A 10,282-nucleotide genomic window follows, 5' to 3' on the forward strand; every position below is an offset into this window, starting at 1 on the left:
GAAATAAATTCGAACTTTTTCTTACATGCAATTCTTAATGTGTAATTTTATAATCCAAACAAGTTTTTTTGTCACTGCCTTGTGATAATTTTCATTTAGTCTGTTTCCATATCCATGATTTATTCTTTTCATTCTTTCCATTATTACGTACGCTACAGTTCTTTGTTTTATAAAGCCATAAACCATGTGATGAGCTGGCAATAAAGCGCTTAGGTATGACAGAAGACAACTGAAGAATCTAGTTAAATGAATCATAAGTACGGTAATCTTACATTTGGGTAAATATTTTATCAATTGTATAACAAACATGAAGTCTTTATCTTCATCTCTAGGCACACCTATCAGTATGCCTGTTAGAAGTCCTAAAATTAAACCGACGATCATCGAAATAAATCCATGACGTAGGTCTTGTCTTAGTTTCTCTTTAATTTTTGGAGACATGGCGTCTTGTACATTCCATGATGTTGTTTCTTTTTCAATATGTTTTACTATATCAATAATATAATATAAAACCAGACAAGTTAGCGTTGCCTACATGTAAATAATGTTGAAATACTTAACACAATCTACAGTTTTTGGATCACTTACATACAGCGTTAAAACATAAGATGGCCCATATTGGACAAGATAGTCCAAATCAAATTTGTACAAGAAGAGACAACTTTGAAGAAAAATAACAAAAATTAATAGCACTTGTACAACCGGTAAAGCATATTTAACCAACTTTAACTCGAAAATTTCAAATAGCAACCAGTGATACATTTTAATATCAAACTCTTCTTCTAGTAATGGACAGCAATCTAGATATGCTACGTATGAATAAATATCTAGATAAAATAAATTTAAAAAACTCACGTGCGGTAACCATCTCAGACAAAACACAAATAATACTGAAAGTCTTTCAAAATGTAAGTATGGTGTGCAGTGTATTGCTCAACAAAATGTTTGTACTGGAAGGATCATTAAGCAAAGAATAATTATGTCTGTTCGATAAAATTGCTTGGCTAAAAAAGAATACCGGAACGACGTAACAACTGCGTATTAACTACATTAATATTTTCGTGAGGTTACTTATAATTGATCTGAAATAAACCTTAACCCAAAATACAGTCTCACTTTCACACAAAGAGTTAGGAAACTGCGGAAATTAAATTCACAGTTCGCAGTCCAGATGTTCTGCCCTTACATTTGGTTTTGTGGCTTGTATAATATATGTTGTAATTTTTAGTTTGTAAAATCTGTTTACTTTCAAGACCTTAAAATATAGGTAATTTTTAATGAAATTAATGACTAAGGAATTAAAAGATTTGTCAAAGAGTGAAATATGTATACTGTGATTTGTTTATCGGCTTGGCAACCTATTTAAAATTTTATGATGGCATACCTGTTTGTCAAAGTTATATTTTTTTATTTTACTGCCATCTACAATGTTTTTAGATCTGACAGAAAGTTAGTAGCTATCAATGTAAAGCGTGGTGGTGGTGTTTTATTAGCCATGAAAGATCATATCTCTGTTCAACGAATAGATTTAACTTCTTTTTCAAATAGTTGTCCCTCAATTGATCTGGTTGGATGTAAACTAACGTTGGGTTACCATGTCTGTCTGTTTTTGTAATATATATTCCCAGTACTCCATCAATTGATGAGCTAAATACTCAATGTGACTTTTTCGAAGAAAAGTCTTTCCATTTCAAAAATATGATTTTAATAGGAAACATTAATATTCCTAACTTTAACCAAAATATTAATGATAGTCCACAATTTCATCAAAAACGCAAAAAATTTAAAAAATTGTGCACAGTATAGTAACGTCTCAATATCTTATGACAAAACGCCACGACAAATGGAACTCTTCAAAAACATCAAAAAGGAATTTAACACACGTATCAGCAATGGTGAAACCAATATGAAAATCCGCCATTTCAACGGTATTCCGAAAATTATTAATAATAATTTAAACCATTAGCCGAACCTAATTGCAATAATATCAGCTTCCTCTATCAAAATGCTAGGGGCTTACGCTCTAAGATTACAAATTTTTATAACTCGGTATGTTAAAACGATTTTGAGTTTATAGCAATAAGTGAATCTTGGTTAAACTGTGATATGACAAGTAGTGAATTATTCTCTGATAATTATAATGTCTTTCGTAAGGATCGTACGACTGGAGTAGCAAGAGGTGGTGGAGTTCTACTTGCAGTGAAAAATTCCTTTAGCTGTATAGATTTAGATCTATCTTCCATTGGCAACGTGGCTCCAAATACTGATATAATCGGTGTTAAGGTTACTGACGAAAGTAATTACCGTAAACTTCTTATATTTGTTATATACATTCCCCCAAAAACTTCAGTTGCAGAATATGAATTGTTTTTCGAGGCTTTTAACTCACTTGAAATTTTTATCTATAACCACAACATTTTAGTCGTAGGAGATTTCAATATCCCTACTTACACATCAAATACTAAAGAAAAGACCTGTGTAATGTTAAACTTTTTCAAAGAATTTCATGGATTACGTCAATATAATAATGTTTTAAACAAAAATAACCACATTTTAGTTCTTGCGTTTTCTAATTTTAGTGTCCTAGTAGATAAATCAAGCAATCCTCTAGTTACCGAGGATTTGCACCATCCAGCTCTTTCCATTAGCTTTAATGTCTCGTCCTTCCAAGTACCACGTCGTTTCCAAATAAATAGTCTTATCAACAACTATAATTTCAAAAAAGCAAATAATTACTCTCTACTATATGATCTCTTGGTTAATACTGATTGGTCATTTCTAGATTATATCGGCGACGTAGAAGAGGCATGCTCACAAATGTATAAAAAGCTTTACGAATTATTCGATATGGCAATACCTAAATTCTCCTCCTCATGTAGCCACCGTCAATATCATCCTCCATGGTTTTCTAGTGATATTCTAAACTGTCTTCGTGAAAAATCTAGGCCTTTAAAGAAGTACAAAAAAACTCATAATTCACACCATTATGATGTATTCTGTTATTATCGTTCTCTCTCGAAAACTCTTATTAACAAATCACATAAAAACTACGTTACCAATATAGAGCAAACATTGTATAAAAATCCTATCAAATTTTGGGACTTTATTCGTGTTAAAAAAGGTTCTTCTAGAATTCCGGGACTAATGGAATTTAACGGCATTGAACTTTCAAATCCGTTAGACATTGTTTTAACGCATTCGGAGAGTATTTTAGTAGTGTCTTCATTAAGTCCAGTCAAGTTGATTTACGGTTATCATCAAATACCAACGTAAGTTCTTAAATTGTTGGTTTTAAAATCACAGCTGACACTGTTGCAAAGGCATTAAAAAGATGGAAACATTCTTTTACAATGGGAGTTGATGGGATTCCTTCGTTTATACTCCGGGACTGTGCTGCAGATTTTGCACATCCTTTGTGTATCATTTTTAACCTTATTTTAAAAAACGCAATATTTCCAACATTATGCAAAAACGTTTACGTTAGTCTCATTTTCAAAAACGGTCGGCAGAATGACATCTCTAATTACAGAGGAATTTCCTTGCTATGTAATTTTGCAAAGATTTTTGAAAAAATATTGTACTCTGATATTTACGACTCGACTAAACACTTAATTTTCCCCGTCTAACATGGCTTCATGCAGAAAAAATCAACGGTTACAAACGTAGCTGTATTCGCTCAATATGTATCGGAAATCACTGACTGCAATGGACAATGCGATGTAGTATACACCGACTTCACCAAAGCTTTTGATCAGATAGACCACGGGTTACTCCTTGAGAAATTAAGCAACTTGGGCTTTTCGAACTCATTAATTAAATTGTTCTGCTCTTACTTAGACAATAGAATGTTTATGGTTAAATATCAAAACTTTTACTCTAATTCTTTCATTCAATCCTCAGGAGTTCCACAGGGCTCTAACTTGGGCCCGTTATTGTTTCTATATTTTCTCAATGATCTTGCAGCTGTGCTCCCGTGTAGAAAATTAATGTTTGCAGATGATCTAAAATTCTATGCGGAAGTCGATTCTGTGGACGATTGCATATCATTACAATTGTGTATTAACCTCCTGTATTCTTGATGCATACGTCATCATTTATTACAGTGAAACCTGTCTATGCCGGAATCTGTAGAAGGCGGAAAACTGCTCACCGCGGAAATTTTCCGCAGTCCCGTTTTTTCAAATACCCAATTTAATGTATTTTGGTCCGTATAAGCCGGAAACTGCATAACGCGGAAACGAAAAATGTTTGTAAATCCCAACATGTCAAAATACATGCACCCAACTCTGTGTAAAACGGAAGCGAGAACAAAATTGATTTTTTCTACGAAAAACATGTAATTCAATTCGTAGACCTGCAGGTGCATTTTTGTCAACAGAAAATCACTGTTCTCAATTCACATTGGTGTCTCTCGTGGTTGTATGTGTGTTCGCAATGGCCCAAAAAAGACCAACAATAACACCAAAATGAATTTAATTAATGTACACGAGCAGCAAAATTTGAGTGTTAAAGAACTTTGCAACAAGTTCGGTATCAAATTATAAAACATACTCCTAAAATAAATTAGAGAAGAATGGCAAAGCGGTGAGCGTGTAGCAACCTTTTGCAGTTGAGAACAAGTATGGAAAATATATCTCAATGGCAGAAGAAGCAAAAAACAATAAACGACTATTTCAAATAATTCTTTTATATGCACCTATGTATTCAATTTAATAAAAATTGATTTGGGTTTTATAGAGGTTTAGTTTCCGTCATAGGTGGGTTTCCTGTAAAAGCCGGAACCCTGTTTAAGACGGATAAAAATTCTGGACCCGCGCGATTCCGGCATAGAGAAGTTTTACTGTATTTAACATTCGGAAATGTAAAGTGTTGTCCTTTTCACGCAAACATTTCCTATTCACATACAACTACAACATCAACGGTTCACTCATCGATAGAGTAGATAACTTCAAGGATCTAGGAATAATTTTTGACAGTAAGCTAACTCTTATTCACTATGTAACTGATATCATTGCGAACATATGCGACATATGGATTCATCTATCGTAACTGTAGGGATTTCTCCAATCAACATACAATGAAAATATTATTCAGAAACAATGACGTAGCTATCAGCTCCACAGACCTTACTGAAAATTATTTTTTACAGTTGCAAAACAGGATGTATATAGCATCTTGTGGGTGCAGGAAGAGTGGATTGAATTGCACTGTAGCTTGCTTAAAATGCAATGGCAACCGTTGTACTAATACATCACCTATCATCAAAATTAATGAGGTCGATGACAATGATAATGTAGATAATTGACTCAAAATTTTTCACTTTTTATAAAATGAAATAATAAACATTTATTTTTTTCTGAAAATCTCGTCTTTTTTTATTAATGCAGTATATTTTACCTATTTTTTGTATCTTTGGTCCGATATGTATACAATTTTGAGCAACTTGCCTTATTATCATTTTTTTTTGTAAATTTGTTATTTTTAGCTAAAAAATTTTACATTAATGTTAAAGTTGCTATACAAATATCATTTATTGTATATAAAATTTAAATCTTTAATACAATTTTTTTTTTCTTCATATTTTTCTCATTCTTCAATTAATTGTTGTTATAAATTGTTGTAATAGAGATCGGCAAATTTTGATGGGTAAACTTTTTCATTTAGCCTTTTAACAATACGGCACTCCACTATTTACCTTAATCCACAAGATTGTAACGGATTTTTATTTAATTTTAAATTGATTTACATTCAAAGAAAGAACGCGTCTATCACGCGTAGTGTTGGTGGGAGCTATGGGAAAAAACGGGGAGAAAAAGCGGAGATAAAAACGGGAGAGATAGCGGGGCGAGGAGGGAGTGAGGAGTTCGGGAGGAAGACGGTCAAGTTCAGGGGCTTTTCAAAGATTTTCGGGAAGAGACGGGACCTGAGAACAGAAGGAAGAGTCAGGAGCCTCCGCCGCCTACGCTGAGGAAAGAAAAGGTGCCCTTCCGCATTTTAACAGTGATTGGCTTATCGTATGTAATTCCTTTAATAATATAATTTGTCGTAAAACCCGTAAACGTAGTTTTATTGGGCTCGGGTTAAAACCCACTTCGTGAGGTAACAATAAAGTAGCATTTCTTTGAAACCCTGTAAGGGGGTTACAAGATACTCCTAAAGTACATATAAGATTGGACAACAATGGGCCCAGGAGCTTCAAAGATTTCTCTTTAATAAAAATCGACACAGACGACAGACCGAGGATAGATAGATGACAGACAGTCAGACGGAAACGGGAGACCATTTTTTTCGTACTTTAGAGGTCATGAAACGTCGAGAAATCATGTAAGTAGCCATTCGTCGGATGGACCCTGTTTCAATAAATACTTCCTTTGCTTACGCTCGTAAAGTAAAAAAGAAAAAAAAAATTTAACAACTCGTCTTTATTTTTACGAATTACAAATTGCGCAAAATGTACACTCGTATAAGAAATATTTATTATTAAGATCTGGAAATTGGATAAAAGTGACTATTTTAATTTTTTAAGACACGTCAATGAAACTTGAATATAAATTACATCTGAGTGAAATAAAGTAATTGGAGCATTATTTTTTCGGGATAAACTGCCTAACATATATGTAAGTGCCTATTTAGCATTTAAAGCTCCTAAATATCTCTAAAATTATATAACAAAATATCTGGAAGATGTGATCTACACGCCGATTCATTTCTCAAAATAAAAAAGTGTTTGTTGGAGTGTTCGTTAGAATAATGTTGGAATTTTTAGTTTAGTTTGATGCTTTGTGAGAATGATTGATTGTTTTGTTTCTTAATTTTGTAGTTTTAGGGTATATTTTGCTGTTTCCTGTTATTGGGTGTATTACCTGTTGGGAACAAATATATTATTATTCTTGATTAATATTATTATTGTTAAAACTATGATCATTGAAATTTGGATTTTTTGCTTGAAATCTAGACTTTTAGACATGTTTTGTTATCGATTCAAAGATTGCAACCGGTTCTTGATGTAATAAAGATACACTAACTTCTTGAAAAAGTCTACCAGGCCAGGACGATCTGCGAATTTTCTGTCCTATACATCTATTTCGGTCATTAATAAGTCCCGTAATGCTAGCAATTTTTGTTTTCGAAAAATAGGTATAACTTAAACACTTAAAATGCCTAATGCGTATGTTGATTTATGTGTACGATTTTTTTGTAATTTATATGTGAAAAAACACACTTATATCAGCACAAACAAACTCGTTGGGCTCATGCTTTTAATTGATTGGCCTATAAAATTCGAAATCAATACGAAAATGTAAATATTTTGATATCTAATGTTAAGCATTTTTTGTCAAAGTGGAAATTCACCAGAAAAAGTTAAAAAATGGACCCCTGCCACACGAATCTGTTTTAACTAGCTGGGTAACATGGCTTAAGACGACTATGTTTTACAAAGAACATTTCGATTCTACCCATCAGCAGTAAGTAAACTATTCTTATGAGTTTGCTCCCATCACACCCTATGAGGTAGAACGAATATTTTCTAAATATGAAGCCATTTTTGTTGAAATCAGAAAACTTTATAGCGAACAGTTTAGAGGAATATCTAAAATATAATAATTATAAACAAATCAAAAATTCAATCTACGCGATGAAGTTTCGGTTACCTAAAATTGCCTAATTTTTTAAAGAAATACTTTAGGCACCTATTATCAAATATTTAACTGCCCAAAATTCAGAACTGATTTATTATACATATACCTAAGCATTGTTAAACAGATTCAGGGTCTCGGGCGTTTTGAAACTGAACGACAAACGTCAAAGCAGATACGAAAGCTCCCAAAATCTGGAAAAAAAAAAGAATAATAAACTCTAAACTGAGTTTTATTGCTGCTAGTCATACCCTTTGTAATTTTAATTTATTGTATCAGCAAATAAAAGAAAATAAATAATCACTTACATCAACTGCTAACTGATAATTCACTGAAATGTTCTCACTATAACTTTAAACGGTTTCTGGGCATTTATAAGATGTATGAGATAGGTTCTTTTTGCTGGCTTGACTCCAGTGGTACCACTTAACTCGCACAGATGTGTCGAATATTTCGTCCGACTAAAATAAATTCATTAGAAATGTTTACACAAATTCTATTTTGTTTTATATTAATCAGCAAATCTTCAACAGATTGTCCGCATGTCGTGAGCGTAAATAAGGTAAACCGTGAAATAGATATCAAGCTAATAAGTCGCAGAATATCCCAACTTAACGAAAAGCTTCCAATCTTCAATTTAATTGGACTATACAGTATTAAGATTGGTGCACGATGGCATACAGAGAAATAATAAGCGGCAAGACTCACAAACATCAAATTACCACATATCTTAAAGGGAAGCATTAAAACTTTTGTCCTTCTTTCGACTTCACGTCCGAGCCTAAAATTAAAAACTAATGTGTACAGGAAAAAAAGGGCACAATGATTCAGATATTAGAATGAAATAATTTCACATTTTTCCTTACATGCAATTCTTAACGTGTAATTTTATACTCCATACAAGTCTTTCTGACACTGCCTTTTGATAATTTTCGTTTAGTTTTATATACTGTAGATTTTCACACCCATAATTTATTCTTTCCATTCTTTCCATTATTACGTAAACCATAAACCATATGATGGGCAGGCGCCACTGCAATTAGGTAAGCCGAGAGATAACAGAAGAATCTAACTGAATTAATGAAAAATATGGTAATTTTTCCCTCAGGCAAATATTTTATGAACTGCGTGGCAATTATAAAGTGTTTATCTTCATCTTCAAGTGCGCCTATCATTATGCCTGCTAAAAGCCCTAATATTAAACTAACTATCATCGAAGCGAATCCATTATGTGTGTCTCGTCTTAGTTTCTCTCTAACGTTTGGAGACATGGCGTTTTCAATATTCCATGAACCAATTTCGTTTTCAACATGTTTCACTACGTCAATAAAAAAATACAAACACACACAAGTTAGCGTTACCTACAAGTAAACAATGTTGAAACACTTAACTCGCTATACAATTTTTGTACTATTTACATATAATGTCATAAGGTAAGATGGCCCATATTTGATAAGATAATCCAAATCAAATTTGTATAAAAAGACGCATGTTTGAACAAACATAACAAAAATTAAAACTGGTTGTACAACCAGTAAAATGTATTTAACCAGCTTTAACTCGAAAATGTCAACTAGCAAACAACGATATATTTTAATATAAAACTCTTCCTGTATTAATGAACAGTAATCTAGATATATTACCTATAAATAAAAATTGAAACGTAGTAAATTTAAAAAACTTACGTGAAGTGACCATCTCAGACAAAGATACAAGTAATACTAAATATATCGTGTTCGCTGGTCCTCAACAAAATGTTTGTATTAAAAGATAATTAAGTACAGAATAAATCCGTCTATTGGACATAATTAATTGGCTGAAAGGAAATACCAGAACACCGTAACAACTGCGTATAAATTATTACTATTTTAATGAGGATAGTTACAATTGATCGGATAACAAACGTTAACCCACAATAAATTCTCACTCACAAATTCAGTAAAAAACGTCCGTTATGGTACAAACTACTGTTACTGATACTACTTATCAGAGTCTATTACGCATTTCTTATTATCCAATTCAGTACGGTGACAACAGTTTGCATTGCGGTAATTTTCACATGTTTTGTTTTTCTTGGAGATTCATTTAAAATTCGCGCAATTTACGCATTTTGTTACCCCACATTTCTATTATCATGGGAAGTACAGTAGATTCTCATCTAAAGTGTGTGGTCTGTAATGAGAGCATGGAGGTAGAATGACATTCTACCTCCATGGATGACAGATTGGAAGAAAATAGACACGTGTACAGGTAAAAGCAACGTTGGTATCTTTCGGGTGGTTTGAAGAGATGTCAAAAAACAAAATAGTCTCTTTTGGCATTTCTATTCTCTTTCCTCCTGTCTCTCCTCTAATCAGTAATCTTCTATTCGAATCATCCATACCTCTTGCACACATCCTTAATTTATTCACTTTACGAGAATTCGCTTTAAAAAAATTCTTCACTTTGAGCAATTCCTTTTACGATCAACATTCTATTGTAATCCGTAACGATAACATAGCTAAACCAGGAGAGAATGGTCTACTTTTTTAGTAGAAATTTTCATGGATAATATAAAAACAAAAAATTTTTGCAATCCTTATTTTATTAAGAAAATTAAATTTTGTGGCCGCCATGTTGACGACGTCCTGCCTCCATTTCAAGGT

General features: G+C 32.7%; 1 long non-coding RNA gene across 1 annotated transcript; it reads right to left on the reverse strand.

Moving 5' to 3' along the window:
• Positions 1–8,185: 8,185 nt before the first annotated feature.
• LOC135137184 (uncharacterized) lies at positions 8,186–8,989 on the reverse strand. Its single transcript, XR_010281779.1, has 3 exons — positions 8,504–8,989; positions 8,319–8,418; positions 8,186–8,267 (listed from the first exon to the last, which is right to left on the reverse strand). It is a non-coding gene; the product is annotated as an uncharacterized LOC135137184 (long non-coding RNA).
• Between the last annotated feature and the right edge of the window lie 1,293 nt (positions 8,990–10,282).

Source organism: Zophobas morio, unplaced genomic scaffold, assembly GCF_036711695.1.
Source record: "Zophobas morio isolate AGI-343-1 ecotype UQ-CSIRO unplaced genomic scaffold, CSIRO_AGI_Zmor_V1 ptg000029l, whole genome shotgun sequence".
Classification (NCBI taxonomy): domain Eukaryota; kingdom Metazoa; phylum Arthropoda; class Insecta; order Coleoptera; family Tenebrionidae; genus Zophobas; species Zophobas morio.